We start from the raw sequence: 22054 nt of genomic DNA on the forward strand, positions 1-22054 counted from the left end.
TCGTCATCCATACATAAGCAAAGGCCTGAAGTCTGCTAACTCATCTGTAGAGAAGCATTCAACAATCAGCATACAGTTGTGGTTCTCTGGCTGGAATCTCCCTCTAATGTGTAAGGGACATGGAAGTGTGTTTATAATAAAACAGCTGATGTTCTGAGAAAATGTCCCTATGTAAGGATGTGTATTTTCTATGAATGTCAGAGCATAAACCTTTACCGCGTTCACCGGCAACCTATCTTGCTGCAGCCTTGGAAGAAGCACAGAGTGAGCAAGAATGTCTTGTTTGAGAACAGAGTGCTGACCTAGGCAAAAACAGTTTGATAGAGAGAAATAAAACAAGACCGTAGACGTAGCTATTATTATAATAATAATAATAATAATAATGCAAAGCCAAATAAAATATATCTAGGTCAAAGTGCACAGCTGCAGGCCTAGTATGTTAAAATAACGTGCATGGAGCTATCATTAAAATGGCTACACAACAGTAGATTCAATACCTTGCAAGAGACACAGGAGTAATTTAACTTTGGTACAGGTCGGCCTGGCCTGCCGGCAAGATGGCCGTCACTTTGTAAGGCTCTGCCGGGCTTAGGGCCTTTTCCGTGCATTTCTCCTGGTGGGGTGGCCGACCGTGCGCTCAACTCGCGCTGTGGCCCTCCAGAGCCCCTGGTGCCGCCTTCTGTCCTGGCAGTGGGTCCCGGAGTGGGCTGCCTGAGGTGCTTCTCCCCGGCTCAGGAAAGCGGGGCCTGACTGTGCGGCGTGGCCTGCGGCGCCAGCGAGCGCACCGCCACCCGACTCGCGTGCCTTGCTGGTGGGCCCGGAGGGGCATTGAGGCTGCCCAGAGAGCAGAGACATCTGGTGGGGGGCATTTGAGCCCTCCCTACCGAGGCCACATCGGCGGTCAGCTCGGACGGCGGCCTAGAAGGAGCTGAGGTGCAGGAGAGTTGAGTCTGTGGCCTGATGTGCCTGCCGGAGCTGGATAGCTGGAAGTGTTGGGGCCTGGTCTCTGTGGGGCCGGGTATCCGAGGTGCGGATCCGGGCCGGAGGTGTTCGATTGGTCCCGTGACGGCCTCACCCGGGGAGCCTGCCGGCTGGCTGTCTTCCTGGGTGGCTGGGTGCCTGGGGTCGGCCTGGGGAGGCTCCACGCGGGCTGATTGCCGCGCGGTGCACTTCTGTGGGCTGGTGCTGGGCCCTGGTGGCTTGGGGGACGTCACCGGTCAGATCGGGCCGGAGGAACTTATTTACCTGCCGGAACTGTGGAGTCCTTCTTGGCCTTGACTACTTTGGAAGGCTGGTGTGCCCGTGGTGAGTTGACCGGCGTCGCCGAGCGTGGGCCTGAGTCGGGGCTCCTGGTCGCTGGACTGTCCTTGGAGGTGCCCCATCTTTGGACACATGCGCATGTCCTTGCGGTGGGCTATGGGTTGGGGCTAGGATTTTCCAGGCTGGTGTTCTAAGTGCACCTGTGTTGTGGACTGGTGCCCCGCTTTTGCCTTGCCTGGACTGTGTTGTGGGGTTCCCCGGAGTTTTTGAGGTGGCCCTTGGGAGCGTAGATTTCCTGGGTTGACTGTTTCGTGGTCCTATTGCTGGTGGGACTGAGTTCCTTGGTGCCTGGCGGTTGCGGAGCATGGGCAAGGCCGAGCAAAGACAGTCTAAGCTCACCTTCGAGGGTTGAAAGAAGAGAGGTGGTTCTTCTGCCTCTCTACCCGGTGGTGAGAATGCTGAGGAGGGGAGCTCGGATACCTCGGTTAAGGCTATGTTTCTGGATCTCAAGAACAACCTTGCGGGCATTGATGCAAAGCTTGATCATGTAGCTGAGCAGCTTGACCGTATCAAGGCCCGGGTGGATGATCATGACTCTAGATTTGATTTATTGGAGTCGCGGACATCTGATCTGAAGGGTCACCGTAATGGTGATAGTGAACAACTTCTACAAATGGAGCGAGTTTTAGAAGTTATACGAAACAAAAATGAAGATTTGGAAGCACGTTTGCGCCAAAACAATATCCGTATAATTGGTCTGCCGGAGACTACGGATATGGGGCACATGGAGGAATTTGTGGAGGGCATGCTATCTGACCTCTTCTCTGGAGAACTCTCCCGGCTGCTGGTGGTTGAGATGGCCCATAGATCCCTGGGACCTCTGCCCCCGCCCTGAACCCCTCTACATCCCACAATTGCCTGCCTGCTGAACTATCGCGATAGAGATACAGTCCTTAGGCTGGCCCGGGAGCGGAGACCTGTGATCTACAAGAACTCTGAACTCAACGTCTTCCTGGACTATACCCCTGAGGTGCAGGCTGTGCGGGGTGCCTTTTTGTTGATTAAGCGCGCGCTGATCCAGACAGGCCTGAGATGCTCTCTGTTATACCCCGCCAAGCTAAAGGTGCAGCATGAAGGGAAACTGCTGTTCTTCACTGACCTGAAGCAGGCTGCCAAATTCATCAAATCGGTGCCTAAGCGGTTAGAGGCTTCGGGCCTGGATGGTCCTGGGTCTGAGCGTGCTGCCTTGAGTGGCACTGACTGATCGGCGGGGTTTTGGGGGCTGGGGAGGCTTCACCATGGTTGCTGGGGCTGCACATGCTTTACTCTTTACTCTTTTTGCCTGTGGCCGCTCTGCCGCACTGCTTTGCTGTTCGGCCCTTTTGCCCTTCTCCCCCAGTCCTGATTGGATGGTGGGATGGATGGCCTGGCTCTCGCCCTTTGAATGAGTCCTGATTCTATTCTACTTGTTATGAATGGGTCTTTGGATGTTTTGGGGGGGTGGTCTTCTGCTTTGGCCCATTTGGGGGGTCTGCGTGAGTGGGGGTTGGGGTTTTCAGTGTACTGTTTTGCCTTTTCCCACTTTCTCCTCCACCTTCCTTTCTCTTGTTCGTTTGCTGCTGGCGGACAGGTTGGGGCACTGTGGATGCGCCTTATTCTTGTTGAGAGGTTGCGATGGGATCGAGAAATATGACAGCCGTTCGTTGTCTTACGTGGAATGTGCATGGGCTGAATGATGGGCGTAAGGCGTGCCTCATGTCTGCTTATGTCAAACGCCATGAAATTGATATGAAAGGCCCTGACGTCGGTGATGAATGAGGGCACTTTGGTGGATTTGTGGAGGGTGAAGCATGGAGCTGCCAGAGAGGGCACGTGTGTTAATTATACTCACAGCAGCTGGTCCTGCATAGATCGCTGGTTGGGCACTAGAGACGTGGAGCTCTGGACTAGGTCTGTGGATCACCTGCCTCGCACTCTATCGGATCACTCGCCGGTTAAGCTAGTGCTGGAGGTGCCCTGTGGATTGGAGCGCACATTTCTTTGGCGGCTGCCACATGGGACGCTCCAGGACAGGGTGTTTTGTGAGGAGGTCCGCGAGGCCATAGTTCATTTCTTTGCTGACAATAGCTGATCTGTGAGCTCGGCCGGTACCTTGTGGGAGGCATTCAAGGTGGTTATCCGTGGTGTGTGTCTCTCGAAACAACATGGTGTGCTGAAGGTGCTGCGCCGTGAGCTGGCAGATCTGGAAGGGAAGATAGCGGACCTGGAGCGGCGCTTGGTGGTGGACTGGTCTGGTGCTGTGCTTGGGGAGCTGCGGAGTGCTGTGCCTTGTATGAGGAGGCCTCTCTCAGGGAGATTTGTTTTCTGGGGAGGTATGCCAAGGCGCAGCGCTATGGTGAGGGGGAGAGGGCCGGATGTACGTTGGCGAGCATGCTGCGCAGGCCATGGGCCAGCAACTATGTTACCGAGATTGACGGTGCGGGGGTGAACGTGTGGCTGGGAAGCAGGGCGTTATGCAGGTTTATACCCAATTTTTTGCGAATTTATATGCAGAGCCGACTGGGTTGGATGCTGCTGCGGCTCAGGCTTATTTCTCTGAGATTGCGTTACTCTGGTTTGATGACGCTCACCGTTCTTATTTCGATGCCCCCTTTTCGGTGGAGGAGGTTGCTGCGGCGATTCGCAGTCTGCCTAGCGATAAGTCTCCTGGGCTAGACGGCTTGACCCCTGCGTTCTACAAGGAGTACTCTGATATTCTCACTCTTCATCTCTTGGAGGTATATGTGGAGTCAATGGAGACCAGGATCCTTCCTGCCTCACTCCGTGAGGCCTTAATTGTCACAATGCTTAAACTTGGTAAGGATTCGTGCTGTTGTGACTCGTATCTCCCGCTTTCTATGATCAACATTGATAATAAAATCTTGGCCAAAATGATCGCGGCGCGGTTGTAACCACTGCTTCTGAGGCTGGTGCTACCGGATCAGTCTGGGTTTGTGACTGGCAGATCTACATCCCATAATTTGTGTAAGTTTTTTGCGATCGCGGGCTCTATGGAGGCCGAAGAAGATGCGGCGGCGGTGTTTTTGGATGCTACTAAGGCCTTCGATTCTTTGGCATGGGAATATATGTTTGCGTTGCTTGCTAGAGTGCGACTGAGTGCTCGCTTTGTGAAATTGATCCGATTGTTGTATTCGTCCCCTACTGCCAGACTGCGTCTAAACTGGAAAATTTCAGACCCTTTTCCGGTCGCCCGAGGGACTCGTCAGGGGTGTCCTCTGTCCCCGTTACTTTTCACTGTGGCGATGGAGCCTCTCGTGACGTGGTTGAGACAGCACCATAATGACACAGGTCTGCCGTTCAGGCAGCGGCCTATTTTGATATCTATGTATGCTGACAATATAGCATTGTACGTTCGTGAGCTGCATACAAATCTAGGCATTTTGCTGGATGAAATAGTGGGCTTTGGTACTTTTTCTGGGATTGTGATTAACTGGTCTAAGTCTGTGGTGCTGCCTCTGTCTGCGGGTGTGACGGACTTCTCTTCCCGGTACCCAATTCAATGGGCGAGTGTCCCAGTTCGTTATCTGGGAGTCTGGTTGAGTTGCGATGTGGAAGCTCTCTGGCTGGCCAATTATGGTAAGGCTATATCGTGGTTGGAAGATAAAGCTGAGGCGTCGCGCTCGCTGCCGCTCTCGCTGATCGGGTGTATTGCCATTGCGAAAATGGTGGTCTTGCCTAAATTCCTGTATCTGTTTGTAAACCTTCCTCTTCTACTTCCGGTGAGCTTCCTGAGAGGTCTTCGTTCTACTCTGATACGATTGGTTTGGGCCGGCAGGCAGCCTTGTATTGCCTGGGAGAAGCTGTCGCTACCATTTGAGCTGGGTGGCCTAGCTGCCCCGGATCAGGAGCTTTATTATTATTGTGCTCAGGCGCATTTTGCGTATTATTGGTTGCGTCCGATTCGATATTTGCCACATCTTGCGCCTGAAAGCGATGAGGTGTGGCCAGACGGCTTGGCCCGTATCCTCGGCAATCCCTCCCGGCCTCGAACGCAGGGCGTTGACACTGTGACGTGCACCGCTCGAGCCTGGATGGCACTATTGTGCCGCTCTGGAGTGAGTACGCCCTTTGCTCCCTCGTTGCCAGTTCTTTCGGTCACGGATACTGAGATGTTCCGAGATGTGCAGCTGCGTGACTTTCTTCGGGATTCGAATTTAACTGAACTGGGCGACCGGTTTGTGGATGGTCGACTGATCTACCCTGGAGATGCGCTCGGGGACGGACGCGCTACTGCATTGCAGCGGTTGTATGTGCTGTGTGTCTGCGCGGTGGTGCTAGCTCGATTCTCTGGACTTCCGGAGACGCCATTGGAATGTCAGGCCCTGGAGGTGTTGTGCTGCGCTCAGTCGCCGCGTAAACTCATTACCAAATTGTATAATTGCGTACAGGAGCGGCGAGGTGAAATTGGAGCGTCTGCTAGAGTGTGATGGGAGGTGGATGTGGGCGAGCCTATCTCTGAGGAGACGTGGCGGAGATGCTGTGCGCATATGAGAGCTTTGTCCCCTAATTACAGGATACGTCTGATTAATTTCAAGTTTTTGCACCGCCTATACTATACCACTCGTGGTCTTTGCTCTATGGGCCTACGTGCGGATGCGTGCTGTGAACGGTGCCATACCCAGGAAGCTGGATTTCTGCATCTTGCGTGGGAGTGCGCTGAGGTTCATGCTTTCTGGGTAGAGGTTATGCCTATGATTGAGGAGATGACTGGCTTGGAGCTGCCCCTCTCCCCCAGATTAGCACTGCTTGGATGTGTGGACGAAGTGCGGCGGACTCATAGGAGACTGGTGGGCCTGCTCCTCTTGCTGGCTAAGCGCAGGGTTGCAATGTGCTGGGGCCGGGGACGGGCCCCTCATGGATCTGACTGGCAGCGTGATGCCTCCTTTTGTCAAGAACAGCTGATGATTTTTTGGGAGCTGACCCCAGAGGGTTCCCGGCCAAAGGATATTTGGGCTCCGCTGCACTCCTTTTTGGAGGCCTTATAGTGCAGCTGCGTTTGTGCTACATGACAGCCTACTTGCTAAGTGGCTCTGTCTGCCACCGCTCCTCTCTTATGCTGAGGACATAGTGTGAATCTGGTTTGTTACTGTGCGCTCCTGTGTCCCTCCTCTGTCTGCCTTCTATATTCCTTTCTTACCTGCTGGGCCTGAATCCGATATTCCCTTTGTATTCATGCTCTGAGGGCTTTTCTTTTGTTGCATTGTTGTATGTTCACTATGTAATAATAAATAAACAATAAAAAAAAACAAAAAAAACTTTGTTACAGGTCACTTTCTACAATACGCAAAGATGGCAGGAACAGCTAGACAGCTGTGGCCTTCATTTCCGGAAGCTCTGGAGCCAACTCAAACCCTATTCACCCTGCTAGTGATTGTGGGAGGACATAGACTAATAACACATTTATATCGAGCACTGCGCATTGACAAGAGAGTACAACCACTACCTATAAAAAGCACATGGCAACACCTCACTGTGGATCCCCTAACTCCATTGGACTGGATAAATATACATGCAGACATGAATGGAGTGGCAGCGTGTGCCCATTTCAAACAAATACAATACAATTACATACATATGACCTACCTATCCCCTAAGCACCTACGCTACCTATCCGTCTAGAGATCAGAGATGCCTGAGATGCCATGTGGAGTTCACTGATGTATGTCAGATGGTATGGCACTGTCCTTCAATACAGGGATACTGGTCAAAGGTTCTTGTCCAACTGAGGGGGGCTACGGGATGGGAGATCCCGCAAATGATTAAGACATGCCTATTAGGACTCCTCCCTGTGAACCCAAAAAAGAAATTCAGCAGGCGCTATACCCTTTTGGGCCTAACAGTGGCAAAGCGACGTATTGCAATCCACTGGTTGAGCCCTCGGACTCCCATAAGAGAGGCATGGGAGTCAAATATGGTGAAGTGGGCTGGAGCTGAAGAAGTTCATATGAGGAGGGCTAGGAAAGATGAAAAAAGCTGGTTATTTTGACAGCCGGGGCAGAGATGACAAGGGTGCTGCTTGAATATGAATGCCCACAGAGGGAAGGTACCCCATTCAGCAAGGGGAGAATGAGTGATATCTAAAGATGGGGAGGATAGTCTCTATTCAATATCTGGCTTTCAGACATTTTGGCCTACTATGATTGGAAAAATCAACTGTAATGAACAAGGCTGAATGTATTACAGTCTGCCTTCCTTGGAAGCTATGGGGGGCTGATGTGGGGGGAAGGAAAAACTGTGGTTAATGAGTTTAGTTTAATAAGTTGTTGGGAGATTGGTAGAAATACATGTTGATTTAATTCCTCTGATGGTCTATGTTTGAAAAATGCATGTAAACACGTATTTGACATGTACATAAACTGCTATCTCAACTAATAAAAAGAAATAAAAAAAAATACTCCATTCTGTGCCACTCTTCTCTATGCCAGTCCACTGTATGCCAGTCCACTCTATGTCACTCCCCTATACGCCTCTCCACTCTACGCTCATCCACTGTATGCCACTCCACTCTACTCCACTCCATTCTATGCCACTCCACTCCACACCACTCCACTGTATACCATTACACTCCTTACCACTCCACTCTATGATACACCAGTGAACGTCCAACTAGTCTACGCTACTGCACCGTACACTGTTCCACTGTACACAGCTGCACTAACCAACACTACACTCTATGATAGTCTACTCTATGCCACTCTAGTGTGAGCCACTTCAGTGTACACCCCTGCACTGTATGATATTCCACTGTACACCACTCCACTGTACGCTACTCTACTCTATGCCACTCCACTCTACGTCACTGCAAAATATGCCAGTAAACTCACACCACTCCACTGTACACTACTCCACTCTAGGCCACACCCATGTATGCCACTACACTTTTCACTGTCCCACTGCATGTCACCCCATTCCACAGTACCCTATTACACCGTACGCCATTCCAGCCTACCCCATTACACTCTACCCTGTTCCACTCTACATCACTCCACTCTATGCCACTCGATTTTATGGCACTTCAGTCTATACTATTCCACTCTATGCCCCTCCAGTCTATGCTACTCCATTGCATGCCACTCCACTCTACACTATTGCACTCTACGTCACTCAACTATACCCCACTTCAGTGTACACTGTTCCGCTGTGAGCCACTCCACTGTACACTACTCAACCCTAGCCACTGCAGCCAAGGTTATTCAACAGTACACCACTTCACTCCTCTCTACGCCTGACTACTACACACCAGTACATTCTACGCCACTCTATGCCACTCTACTCTATGCCACCCCACTTTACGCTATTCTACTGTATGCTACTGTAATATGCGACACTCCAGTCTATGCCACTCCACTGTATAGCTAATCCACTCTACACTAGTCCACTGCAGGCACATCCACTGTACAACACTCCAGTCTGTGAATTCCCACTCTATGCCACTCCACTCTACGCCACTCTAATATACATCTCTTAACTATACACCACTACTGTGTATGCCACTCACTCTATGCCACTCCACGCTACCCACTGCATTCTACACCACTGTACGCTATTCCAATTTACGCCACTTCTCTTGATGCCACTCCACCGTATGCTACTTAACTTATGCTATTTCAGTGTATGCTAGTCTACTGTATGCTATTCCACAGTATGACACTCCACTCCATGCCACATTCCTGTAAGCCACTCCAGTGTACGCTATCCTACTGTACACCACTCCACTCCACTTTTCGCCACTCCCTTGTATGCAGAATACAGCACCCATAGAAAGAGGAAAAAACTAAGAGAAATACAAATATTTCTCCTCATTATGCCTCTCCTGGGAAGGTGCATCTTTTTGGCACATTCCCAAGTGTACAAATGTTGTAAATCTGGAATGCGTCAAAATCAATGGATGTTGCTTCCACCCTGTGCCGGGGGGGCGTTTCCATGCAACAACCATGGAAACGCCCCCCACCCGGCACAGGGTAATGTAATGCAGCAATTTGCACTGCATTACATTACTTGAGATTCATGAAGCTTCATAAATCTCACTTAAGGTTTGCATCACTCTTGCACCATGTTGCATGGTGCTAGAGTGACGCAAACCAGGCCATAAATATGGCCCTAAAGTTATAACTATAACCTTATAATTTCTCCAGTTTGTATAGTTTGGATTTATATATAAAGAATAAATAAATACATTTTTCCTACCTATACCTTAGCTTTAACCTTTTTTTAAATAGATAGATAGATAGATAGATAGATAGATAGATAGATAGATAGATAGATAGATAGATAGATAGATAGATAGATAGATAGATAATCTATTTTAAAATAAAATTTTGATTTTAAAAGATCCTGGCCAACAACTGAGCCTACCGGGCTGTCTGAGGGGGGGTTCAGCAAGAATTATTACAGTGCAAATCTTCTGCCCTTTGGCTTTGTCAAAGGGTGTAATCAACACCAAAATCCTTGTCTACAAAAGAAGTCTATGAAATCGCATGTAATAACATTGATTACCTGAAAATCAATGTCTGCAGTCTGAGAGGGATTGATGCTGACGCTGGTCCAGAAGTGGAGTGTAGAGGGATGAGCGGTGTCAAAGCAACCAGGAAGGCTCCAGGCTCCTGCAAGGCTGCGGCATGGGGGAGGTTCAGTGTGGCAGCCGAGGCAGGGGCTGGGGTCAGGTGAAGGGCATGAGCAGTGCCCCAAACCCTTTAAACTCATCCTCGACCTCACCTAAACAGCACAGGGTCGAGGAAGCCGGCTGGGAGACAGCTGAGCACAAGCCACACTAGCTTGTCCTTCCGCCAAGATCCAGAGGAAACAGACCACGCCCAGTGTGGTGCCAATGATGAGCTTATGCAGGGCCTGAAATGGGGGCGAGGGAAGGAAACAGAAGGTGAGAATGTATGCAGCACGGAGTAGCACTGTGACCTGTGACTTCCCAGTAGGCCTCAACAGGACCCCCCACCCAGACAGCCACTAGAGGTTTTGGGGAGACAATTTAGGACAAGAGGCACTAGGCACTGCACAATGATCATTGTCACTAACCCACTGGACGTAAAAAAAGCCTTTAGTGCTGAGCGATGCACAGAGGGTGTGGTCACTGTGCTATTGCGTGGGGCCAAAGGGTTGAGCTGGAGAGGGCAGAGACAGCCAGACAAGGTTCTGGTGTGGTTTGCTACTCTCCATGAGCGCCCCCTTCCTGTCCTTCCTGTCCGGCATTCTGGAAGTCATCGTTGATACTATCTCATGCTGTGCTCCTCTTTTATGTCTTCCCCTTCCACCATCCTTAGCAAGTCAGGAGTAGAGAGGGATCAGCAGGTGATCGTCACCCCCAGGTGGGGTGTAGCAGTGTGTGGAGAGGTTAGGGGGACCCACAGTTCCCTCCTTTTGATGGCCCATGACAGGGTGCAGAATTCAATGAGAAGAGAGGAGGCAGGCCCACGCAAACTGGGGGGACAAGTGAAAGAGGGTAAGGTAAGGTGCGCCCCCTTACCCCCATCCACAACATAGGAAGCGCTACAGACACAAAAGATAAAGGAGACATAGGAGCTCACCACCGAGGATCGTAAGCTGCACAAGGGAGAGATCGGAAGGTGAAGGGTGTGAGCAAAGGCATCCACAAGTACTTCACTCCTCTGGAGAAAAACGCCAGCCACAGAACTCTCCCTGGAAAGTTAGTCCCAAGACCACACCCTGGCTAGAGATCTTTTAGTGACAGTGCAATCACTCTGGGCACCACCTGTGAGGATTTACCGCCAAGCAACGCAGCACAAGAGTCAATGCCGGAACTGTCAGCATCAAGTGTACCTTCCTGTCAAAACGCTCAGTGCAATCAAATCAAGCAAGCTACTCAACCTACTCAGCCACAGAAGTGGGAAGTCCCCCTGTCTCCAACCACAGTCATAAAGGGCAGAGGCCTGACCCCGGAAGAATTTACTACTAAGGGCCAATGCAGGGAAGGAAGCTTGGAATGAAGCTTGGATAACATGGCCTTAGAGTCACCAAAGCCAATGGAGAAACAGACTAGCCCTTGCTGGGAGGCTTCTCTCATGCAGGAGGAATTAGAGGAAGTCTTCCATAAAGAAAAGTAGCTGTGTTCAGAGAAAGGGGGAGCCTGCCTGTTGTCTTCTGAAAGGCGTGTTAACCAGTCTTCTACCAATATGTCTCAGGCTTCTAAACATCTCAAAATAAAGGACTCATTGATACAAAGGACACCAAGCTTTTGACTAGATCGGAATCCTTAAACAAAACTCTAACAGCCATAACAAATGTTATGCTCTTTAATACAGACAAACTGGACATTCAAATTCTAATCCTTCAAAGTCTGCAACTACTACCATGGCAACAGTCAACAAGTTGGACAGATTAAACTTGCTTATTAGAAGAGCACAGGCTCATGTAGAGGCCAATGGGGGGGGATAACCAGGCTTGCCACTGTCAATTCACCCCTATTTTGGACAAACTTCAGGATCTGCCTTCAATTATGTCCTCAATAGTGGCTGAATTAAATCAGGAATCAGAACAGTGGAGAGATGGCAGGCAGTGTCCCCCAGGTCAACATGGCCCTGAGGTAATAAACAGCCAGCAAGAAGGAGTGCCAAATGAAGCGGCACAGGTAGAGGAAAGTCTAGAATGAGACTTAGGTGAAACAGTGGAAAACTGAAAATAAGGAGCACAAAACAGAGTAAGGACCCTTCATTCCCGTCTTGTCTGGGAAAAACAAAAAGCAATTAAGAAAAATGCATAACAAATCTATCATGGGTCAGGAAAATACAGAGCTACAGCTCCTCAAAAACAGTAAAGACAGCGCCCCCTGTGGGAAACCCAAGCAAAAGAACTGTCAAAAAGTGGGCATGATAGAAAGCACGCCTCCGGCTCACCTAGCAGATACCAAGAATTTGTCCATATTTGAGCAGCTGCCGACCCCACAACAAGGAAACAAACTTCAGAGGCAGCAAGAGGAGGCAGGAATGATTCTATCCAGAAGTGAGAGATCTGGGGCCATTGATAGAGTAACCGTAATAGGTGATTCCAGAGGGTCACAACAAAATTACTTGAAGGCTGAAGTCCATCTGCAGTCGGTACCTCCAGTAATCACCACTCAGATATCAACTTCTGATACCCATATCGAAACAGGAGGAGACCAAAGATCTGTCATCATTATGGAAGCACACCCTTAGTTAACAAGGGTGGCGATGTCCTGTGAGTTTGGTCACCAACCGGAACTACATGAGACCTCCATTCACACAATTCTGTCTCGGGGGGACCCTAGAGAACACGAGAGCAGCCAGGTAGCCCCACTTCTTTGGGAATTTTATCTTGGGCTCCTAGACCTATGTGGCCCTATGCAACTCCTCCAGATCATCAGTTTTGCGACTAGTCTATGAACTGAGCACCCGTCACGGCAGAGCAAAAGACAGTCATCGATGCCACAGTTACAACATCCCAACATACCACAAATGGCCAAAAGATTGCACTCAATCATTCACTGCCCTTAAAAAACAGGGATGCTCATACTTTCATTTTCTGCCCAACATATACATTTCAGGGCCCTTGGGACATCCTCAATAGAGGCAACCTCATGAGAATCTGTAATGCTATCCAAGAATTAGAACAAGTAAACATCAAACACCTAGAATATGTAGCCTTCATAGCACCAGAAAAGGGCGATTTAAGTGAGAGCACTGAAGTTTGCTTTAGTAGCGCGGAGATTGTGCAGCTACTAGTGTCCAAAGAAGAAGTATTCAAACACTGGGGAATAGACCTAAAGGGGGTTAACAGAGTAAGATACTGACCAGTCTCATCCCACAAAGTGTAAACGAAAAAAGTGATAGTGTCTTGTCAACAAATTCCAGGGCAGTCAAAAAAAGATCAGTTCTGCACAGCGCCAAGGGAGAAACTCCTGCCTTTATTATGAGACCCAGAGAGTTTGCAATCTCCATTATTCAGGGACACATAGAGATAAGATACTGTCAGGAAGTAGCCCTGCAAAATGAGGAAGTGTGTAGGAGCGAATTTACCCATCTTCGATCCTGACACAACACTGTTCTACTGGAATGGTGCTGCAATCAGAAACACCATAAAAACTCTAACCTCTCGAGCTTCATCCAAATACAAGCTAAGCAACACAAACATAATATCCTGGAATATTGCGGGGGCAGCAAAATCGCTCAAGATCCAAATTTGGAATCATTTTTTAGACACTTCAGCATCGTCTGTTTGCAGGAAACCTGGAAAGAAGCTGAAAATCTGCTAGCTGAGTTCCAAGAATTCTTAAGTCCGGCTGTAAAAGCAAAGTCTGAAGGGCACCCAAAAGGCAGCCTATCCGTCTATATAACTACAAGCAAAATCTTCAACTCAAGGAATATCTACCAGCAACCACCTCACATGTTAGCAGTTATTATCGAAAATTGGTTACTGGAACAGACATCAATGTCTGTCATAATAATAAATATATATCATGGGAGCAGTGCAGGTGCATCAAACAGAATATAATATGGATGATGGGTGGCTTCAATTGAATTTAGAAAAGCTCCAACCTTCCAATTACATTCAAAATTTGCATTTTTATTTTATTTGTTTGCAAATTAAATAAAATGTGTTATTATTTGTGTATGTGTTTGTTGGAATGCTTGTTTCTGTACTTTTTGTATATTATTTCGCAGCTCAACTCATTGACAATGTAAAGGCTGAGGTCGTCGGCTTCCAATAATGACTTAGTGGGGGTACCTGAATTCCAATAAGGATTCAGTGGGGGTCCCAGGGTTCCAGTAATGATAAAATGGGGGTCCACAGAAGTAAAAAGGTTGGGAACCACTGATCTACATCAATCTCAACGCGGCCCATAAACAACATCTTCTAAATATAATGGAAAATGAATTGCTAACTTTAAGAGCCCCGTATGGAGATGCCTCCTGGCTCATCAGAGGAGACATTCAATCTAAACATGGCTAACCATGGGAAAAAGAAGTTTTAGAGAAGGTGCTTTGGATCAGAGTTTGGGTATCCCACCCCAAGGATCACTCTTCAGGGATATGTATAAATGTGACTATCCTCTTGTACGAGTTTTAGAGGCATTAGGGCTAAGGGCCTTTAATGGTCAATTCCCTAAAGACTGTCCAATGAACCTGACTCACAAATCAAAGAACTCTGCATCTCCCCTAGACTATACATTTGCCTGTATGATTGTCTTCAGTCACTCCCAGGACTTTAGTATAGAGGTGAGATGCGAAAGCGACCACCACCCACAAATAATGAAAATAGCGAATAACAATCATTACGCGGCGCTGCTGAACAAGGTTGGAGAACGGGACCATGGAAGCCACTTACATCATATAAGAAGGCCCAACACGTGTATGGAAATATATGAGATATGGAAAGCTAACTTATCATCTGCTCAAGTGGCCCAGGTGGACATAATCACCAACTGGGAGGCACCGTTGGCATCTCTAATCAACGGCTGAGGGTCGGTCCACTACCAGGAAAAAAACAATGGTTTATGCAAGACCTAAAGAAACAAAGGCAACAACTTAACAAAACAGACTCCTAAAGAAGTCACAATTGGACAGCACCCATCTCTGATCCTTTCAAGAACTAAGGAAGAATTATAAGAAGGCATTAAGGAAATCTAAATGGGACCTGGAATGGATCACAATTGTGGAGGTTTGTAAGTAAAAAAATTAGCCGGCCCCTATGCTCAATTGTCAATCAACTGGAGCGTGGATCTGCAGGAATCCAAAGTTACACTGTGCCAGAGGAGGAGAGGACTGAGCGTATCTCTAAACTGTACCACAGTCAGAAGGTGGTGGAATTAACACCTACTTCAAGCAGCGAGTCTGACCCCTTGAACTTTGAAGAACAAAAAATCGAGGGACAACTTCAAAGCTGCAGAAATAGTGGGGCTCCTGGTCCAAATGGCCTCCCTGCAAGTGTTTTGAAACACAATCCTGTCTTCTGGAGTAGGCAGCTTTGCAAAATGTTCAGTGCCTGTGTTATAGAAGATAAGACTCCTGAATTTGGAAAGGGGCAATTTTCCAACCAATCTACAAGAAGGGCCCTTATGGAAACCCAGACAGCTATCATTTGATCACACTTCTCGAAACTAAAGCAAAGATATTTGCGGGTCTCTTGCTAAAGGAACTGAAAGACTGGGTAACTCATTTAAATCTAAAAACCCTAAATCAAACTGCCTTCCGTCCCTCATCGAGCAGTTCTGACACCTGACAGCTCAAGCCATGTGAGCTGAAAAATACCCAAAAAAGAAAATGGTTTTGAATACCTGCTTTGTGGACTTATCCAAAGCTTTTGATTCAGTTGATTGGCACAGGTTGTGAAGGAAGCTAGTGAATTGCAACATTCCGCCAAAGTTGTTAAAAGGAATTCAGCTTTCATACTCTGACAACTGGGCGAGGGTTAAAGTAGGTGGCAATGGAAGAGTGACTGCTAAAAATACAGATGGACAGAGGTTTCAAGCAAGGCTGTGTGCTAGCCCCGATGCTATTTAACTTATACTAGTTAGATCTGTGCACACCATGGAATACCTCCAGCTCCCATCCTCCCAAACTGGGCCAACAACCACTAACATCATTATTATATGCTAACGACATTGTCTTAATGAATCTTTCAGGCATTGGTCTCCAAAAGGTCCTAAATACCATTAAACAGTATTGTAAGACAAATGAGCTGTTGGTGAACCTGGAGAAAACAAAGGCAACTTTGGCAAGCGTGTAATTAAGAAATAGCAATGGCTCTGTGGGGATCGGCCAGTAGGCAGAATCTGCAGTTATAAATACCTTGGCAACTGGCTGCAGGAGCGCTGGTCTCACCCCTTGCACCTGAACACCTTGAAAGCAAAGATGGCGTCCCAACTTGCATCCATACAAGTCCTGGCTATAAAATTGCAAAGTCTAACCTGGAGTCCACGCATTAAGGTGATCAAGGCAAAGTTTCTGCCTTTCCTGGCATATGGGCTGAAAATCTATCCTGGCAAGTTTGACAACTTTATGAACATCGCCCAGAGCAAAGTTTTCTGCCTCTTGTTCTTTCCACTCACCTCCTCGCCAGCGCAAATCAGATTGGAATTTGGGTTACAAGAGCAAGCATTAGTACAAGAAGGGGCTCTCCTCAAATATGCTTCACTGCTAAGACAGACACAACCAAATTCATTAAAGGCACTGATTTGGGAAGAAATAGGCATTCATTCGCTGAATGTCTCAAATTTAAGGTCGGAGAGAATTGTTTTGGCAGTAAAGCATTTGCAGGTGGATGACCTGTCCCACAAAACCATACCACACAAACTCTTCAAACAATTATTAAATAAACAAATCAAGCTGCTCTCGTGGAGTAAGGATAAAGATAAGTTCAGACTACGGTCTCATTCTTGGATGAATATTAACAAGTACAAGGCTCCGGTAGTGCAGCCTTATATGGCTGCATTATTAAAAAAGGCTTTAAAAATAAAGGTGCTTCATGCCAGACTCTGCCTATTCCCTTTGTTGGATGCAGCTCCAAAATGGCTTAAACCTTCAAACAGCAGGAGATGTAGGCTCTGTGCATATTCCTGGGAGAACTTCTTACATATTCTTTGTATATGCCCTGTTACCTTGGCGGAAACTATACCTCAAAAACATCTTTAACACCAATGGCATTAGATCATGCTGTCACGCAATTCTGTTTTGTTTTAAAGGGCTGGCACCTCAACATATGGCATGTTTGGCCAAATTCATTTTTAAAGTTGAATACCTCTTAAAGCATGTGAGAACCAAGAAAGAAGACCGAGCTTATCAGTTTTGTGATTATATTATACAGTGACAGCCCTCTTCACATGAGAAACAGGCACAGCACTTTATTAAACATCTGACGTAGTCGTGTTGACTAGACTTTTGTGTGGGTACAACAAAACAGAAAGTGGATTGTCGCAGAACCTTAACTATGGTACGGAGCCGGTGGTTACTTTCTCTGCTCTCTGGTCCCTGTGACGATATATACTACAGAACTTGTATTGGTTGGCCATTACGGCATCGTTGGTTTTTATTCTCCTTTACTTTTAACAATTACTGAAGAAATTCTGTTTTTTTTAGAAGTTTACAGCACTTTTTAAATGCTAATTCTTTTTATTTTCTTTGCTGATTGCAATGATTTTAATTAATTGTGCAATAAATAAATAAATTAAAATTCAATGTCTGCAGGCTTTGACACAGTGCAGTGCAAATCCACCCATAGCAGGTGGAGCATAAGCTTAAGCATATGTGTTTCATCAGACATAAATGATGCCTACTTCCTTGGTTGTAACTTTCCATAATAAACAGTTCAGGCCTATAGCATCTGAAATAGCTCGCCCAATGAACCAATCAGGCATACAGCCTTTATCACTGGATTTTCCTGAATTTATAGAAATCCAAGCTTGTCACTGCGCTTAATCAGTATTGATTCCCTTATAATTGGGATGAAGATTAAATAGGATTCAATCCCATAAATAATCTAGTTATTACTACAGAAAATATGGTTTATTCTTTTGGATACCCTTATCTTGAGGATGAGTATTGTGTAGAATTTAACTCAAGAAGTTATCTAGTTATTCCTACTAATGCCATACTGTACTACTTTAGTTGACTTTGACTTTGACAGGCATTTTCTCTGTAACATTTGTTGAATGAACAGGAAGATTAATTAGCCCAGAAGAAGCCACTTTTGTTATGAAACATATGCTGACGGGAAGCATCCCGAACAACGACTCCTGAACAACGAAGTAATGGAAAACAAAACCGGAACAACGCTTTCGTTTTCCATGACTTCCTTCTTCTGTGCCTTAATCACGCATGTACGCGCTGAACCACGTACATGCGTGATTAAGGCACAGAAGAAGAGAGTCGGCTGAGGAGGACGACGCGATCAAGGAGGAAGTAAGATGGGCTGGGACTGGGGCTGTTTTAAGGGCAGGGGGGTCTGGGTATTTTTAGTTTTAGGGGCTGGGGGTCGGGGTGCATTAGGGGCAGAGGGCGGGAGTGGGGAGTCGGGTATTTTCAGTTTTAGGGGCAGGGTGGGGAGTCTGGGTATTTTTAGTTTTTGGGGGTGGGGTGGGGGGCTCGGGGTGATTAAGATTTAGGGGTGGGGGAGGGTGAGGCCAGGGTTTAGGTTTTAGGGGTGGGGTGGCGGGTTGGGGTGCTTTAGGTTTTAGGGGAGGGGGTTGGGGTGGTTTTAGTTTTTAGGGGCGGGGTGGGGGTTGCAGTAATTTTGGGAGTGGAGGTTGGGGTGGTTGTGGGGGTCACTGTAATTTTTAGGGGTGGGGGTGGGGGGCCAGGGGGTGACGCATGCTGGAACCATGCATACCGTTCACTAATGCCTTTACCAGGAATTACTGTACAACGAAAAATCGTTGTTAAGGCATTCGTGGTAAAGGCATTAGTGGTAACAACGAGGTTGTTGTTCCGACCTCGTTGTTCAGGCATGCGTGGTTCCGACGTATAACCTATGCTGACTGTATCTTTGTCAAGAATTGTGCTTATGAAGATATGAAAATCAAGATCATGATTTTGGGGAATTCATGAATTAGAAGGACTTTCTTTTGAAAAAAGATAATAAGAATCACAATTATAATGTTTCCACCTCTCTGAGAATAAGTGATGGACTGATTTACGTGAAATGTGCTGGAAGAGCGCCAAATCATGAACTGCTTGTTTAGCCCACCATATTTACTCTTGTACCTTTAAGTTTACTGTTCACAAAGCCAAAAAACAACCATTCCGGCAGCAGGAGTGCCATTGTTGATAGCTCATTCACAGAATGTTTTAGCATATTAATAGAGCTAGCCCAAGAAAATCAGGCAGAAACCTTCCTGCTCCCACACAACAACTCTGTGCAGAGCTGATTGGAAGACTGATGAATCCTCTTGGAGAGGACTATCTCACCACCTTCCCTTCACCACCCTAAAAAGCCAACATTCCCCAGACTTCTTAAGCAACAATCTTCAACTCCACTTAATCTCTTAAAGCCGGATTATGACCTTGGTGGATGGGATACTCCGTCACAAATGTGACGGATAACCCACCATTGTTTTACAAGTTCCATAGGATATAATGGAACTTGTAATACAGCGGATGGGATATCCGTCACATTTGTGATGGAGTATACCATCTGCCAAGGTTGTAATCACACCCTAAATCTGATATTGTTAAGGTCATTAAAGGCATAAAACCCTGGTCAACCAGCTTTGACATCTGCCGCTTGAAGATGGCTAGGATGTGTATTCCAATTACTCGCTGTAACCTTACCCAACATATTAACACACTTCTCAGTTATGGAGAAGTCCTACATAACTTTGCGCATGTTGCTATTTCTCGTTATTAGAAAGCTCTGCACTGACTCTTGGATCTTGGTGATCTTTAGACCTATTTCATACCTACCTTAGCAATATGCACCCAACCATTAGAAAGACAATTAAAGCTTTGAAGATAAGAAACAACCTGCAGAAGGACATCAATCACAACAAACGCCATTAGAGAATACCAAAATCTGTGCTCCTAGCAGAGAAAGATGAACACATTTTACAGTGATTCTCCACAAAGTAACCAGCAAGATTTTGTAAAATGTGTCAATCCATAAACCAATCAGTTAGAAGCCATGTGAATGTCAATAATTGCATAGGAAACTACTTTCTTCATCAACAAAATCTCACACATTCACAACATTTAGCAAAATCTATTTTTAAAAAAGTGAAGAATAAAAAAGAGCTAACTACAGGTCCTTTCCCCCCAGCCACCATTAATGAGCCCCCCATAAGTCTATGTTACTGAACAGACACTAGTGCATTATGCCGTGGAAATTCTATTGTTTTAAAACTCAAATAAAAGCACATGGCTGACAAGGGAGTCATTCGAAGCCATCATGTTTGAAGCTAGACAATGAATTGTTTGTCCAAATAGAGACAAATTGAATTTGACTTGATTTGTCACTATTTGAACAAACAACACATTGACTTTCTTAAAACTGATGACTTTGATTGACTCCCTTGTCAGCCATTTACCTTTACTTTAGTTCATACCCAAGCTAGCAAGGGATTACTGGGTTACCCTTCTCTTTAATAGAATTGTTTTCAAACTGACACTGCCATATATGCCAACAGACCAGATTTAAAGCCAAAAATTACTTTACTTTAACTGTCTTCAGCCGAAAATTGTCTCAGTGTCAATGTTAGCCAGTATAGAAAATAAATTCCCTGCATTTTTTCATATCTACCTCTTTTCTGTTTCAAAATGTTGGCATGTACACACTCCTGCACTCCTCTAAAGGACTCTTAGAAACTAAAATGCGTTTCAGCGCTTTCATTGAAGCAAAATGTGAGGAAATGTTATCACATGAAAAAGTACACTTACGTAAAAAGTTACTTTGCAACAAAGTGTACGGATACCTACTACCACAACTACACTGACTGTATTACTTTGTGACTTGAGTATAAGGGTATTAATATGAGCAAAAGAGATATGGGTAGCTTCAGTGAAGCATTACTTCCACCGTGATTCCACACATTCTTGAAATCACAGCCAACCGGGGCAACATTAATCCTGTGACTAATGGAGCCATTCAGATTAAACTGGCGTTTTGGCATGCATGGGCTTGACCAGGGAACAAGATCTAAAAAAACAAGTGGGAGTACTAACCAAGTTAGACAGTATACAAGTGACATCATGCCGTATGACATTACAGCATGACATCACAGCATCACAGGAAGTGACATCACATCCCAAGACCTCTCAGAAACTGACCACATCTTAACACTTCTCACATGTTTTGCATGTTTATCATGGGTACATTTGAGCAAATTATGAGATTTAACAAATCAGATTTTGTGACTGGATTGTGCTAAAAAATGACGCATGTGGGCCTCAATTTACATATTTATTTTTCAAAAATTCTGCCAGAGAGGCAACAGGGAGAAACATAGCACTCAATCTATTCTGCAAAATTGGTTGCAAAGTCTACATTTTAAAATATATCATGGGTTTAAGGCACCTGCTGCACAGATCTTTGTGTGTCCTGTAAATCCCAGGGAACAATAGTAATAGTAAGATAACTTTGGAGGGTAACACATTTGCTAGAGAGACCTGTTTTTTCCCTTGTCACAGTTTTGAATCAAAGTGGCCTAGAGGGTAAATGTTTCTCCTGCTAAGCACATTATACAGATGACAGATTTTTATTTTATGTACCTAGGTAAGTGGGTTACTGCTTTTAACACAGATATCCTTTTGTAATTTACTGTTCATAAATTGTAATCCTTCTAATGTAGCACTGTGAGCTAAGTAGGACATGTGACTCCTACACCTTGTAACCCTCACTCTATTATGTAACAAATTTTGTACATTGATTTACACATTTATAGGATTTATTGTCAATGTATTTTCTGTATGTGTGATGTAAAGCAGTTTGACACCCTGGGATGAGTAAGGCTGTAAAAGAAATAAAACAAAGTAGTGGTATTTAAATTGCTAATTGTGTATGGACTGGACAGGATCAACACATCTGACATTCTTACAGTGCATGCCAATCTCATAAACTGGGATTGAACAACCTAAAAAGCAGTCTCTCAAGTATTTGTGAAGTGATAGCAACAAGCTGCAGTGCCTTTGTTTCCCCTCCCTTGTATAGGAGTGAGGCTCAGATAGCTCCCAATAAGCATAGTAAAACAAAAGGATGTCTGATGGCCCCTTAACTTCGGCCTTTGTTATGGGCCCAGCTGGGACAGAAAAAGGAAATC

The 22054-nt window shown here is 46.2% G+C and overlaps 1 protein-coding gene across 2 annotated transcripts in view; it reads right to left on the reverse strand.

Annotated features, from left to right (window-relative positions):
* The window catches only part of PPEF1 (protein phosphatase with EF-hand domain 1), a 471481-nt gene that overhangs the window by 448546 nt on the left and 881 nt on the right, over positions 1 to 22054 (reverse strand). The window lies entirely within an intron of this gene.

The sequence above is a fragment of the Pleurodeles waltl genome, chromosome 8 (assembly GCF_031143425.1).
Source record: "Pleurodeles waltl isolate 20211129_DDA chromosome 8, aPleWal1.hap1.20221129, whole genome shotgun sequence".
NCBI classification, from domain to species: Eukaryota; Metazoa; Chordata; class Amphibia; order Caudata; family Salamandridae; genus Pleurodeles; species Pleurodeles waltl.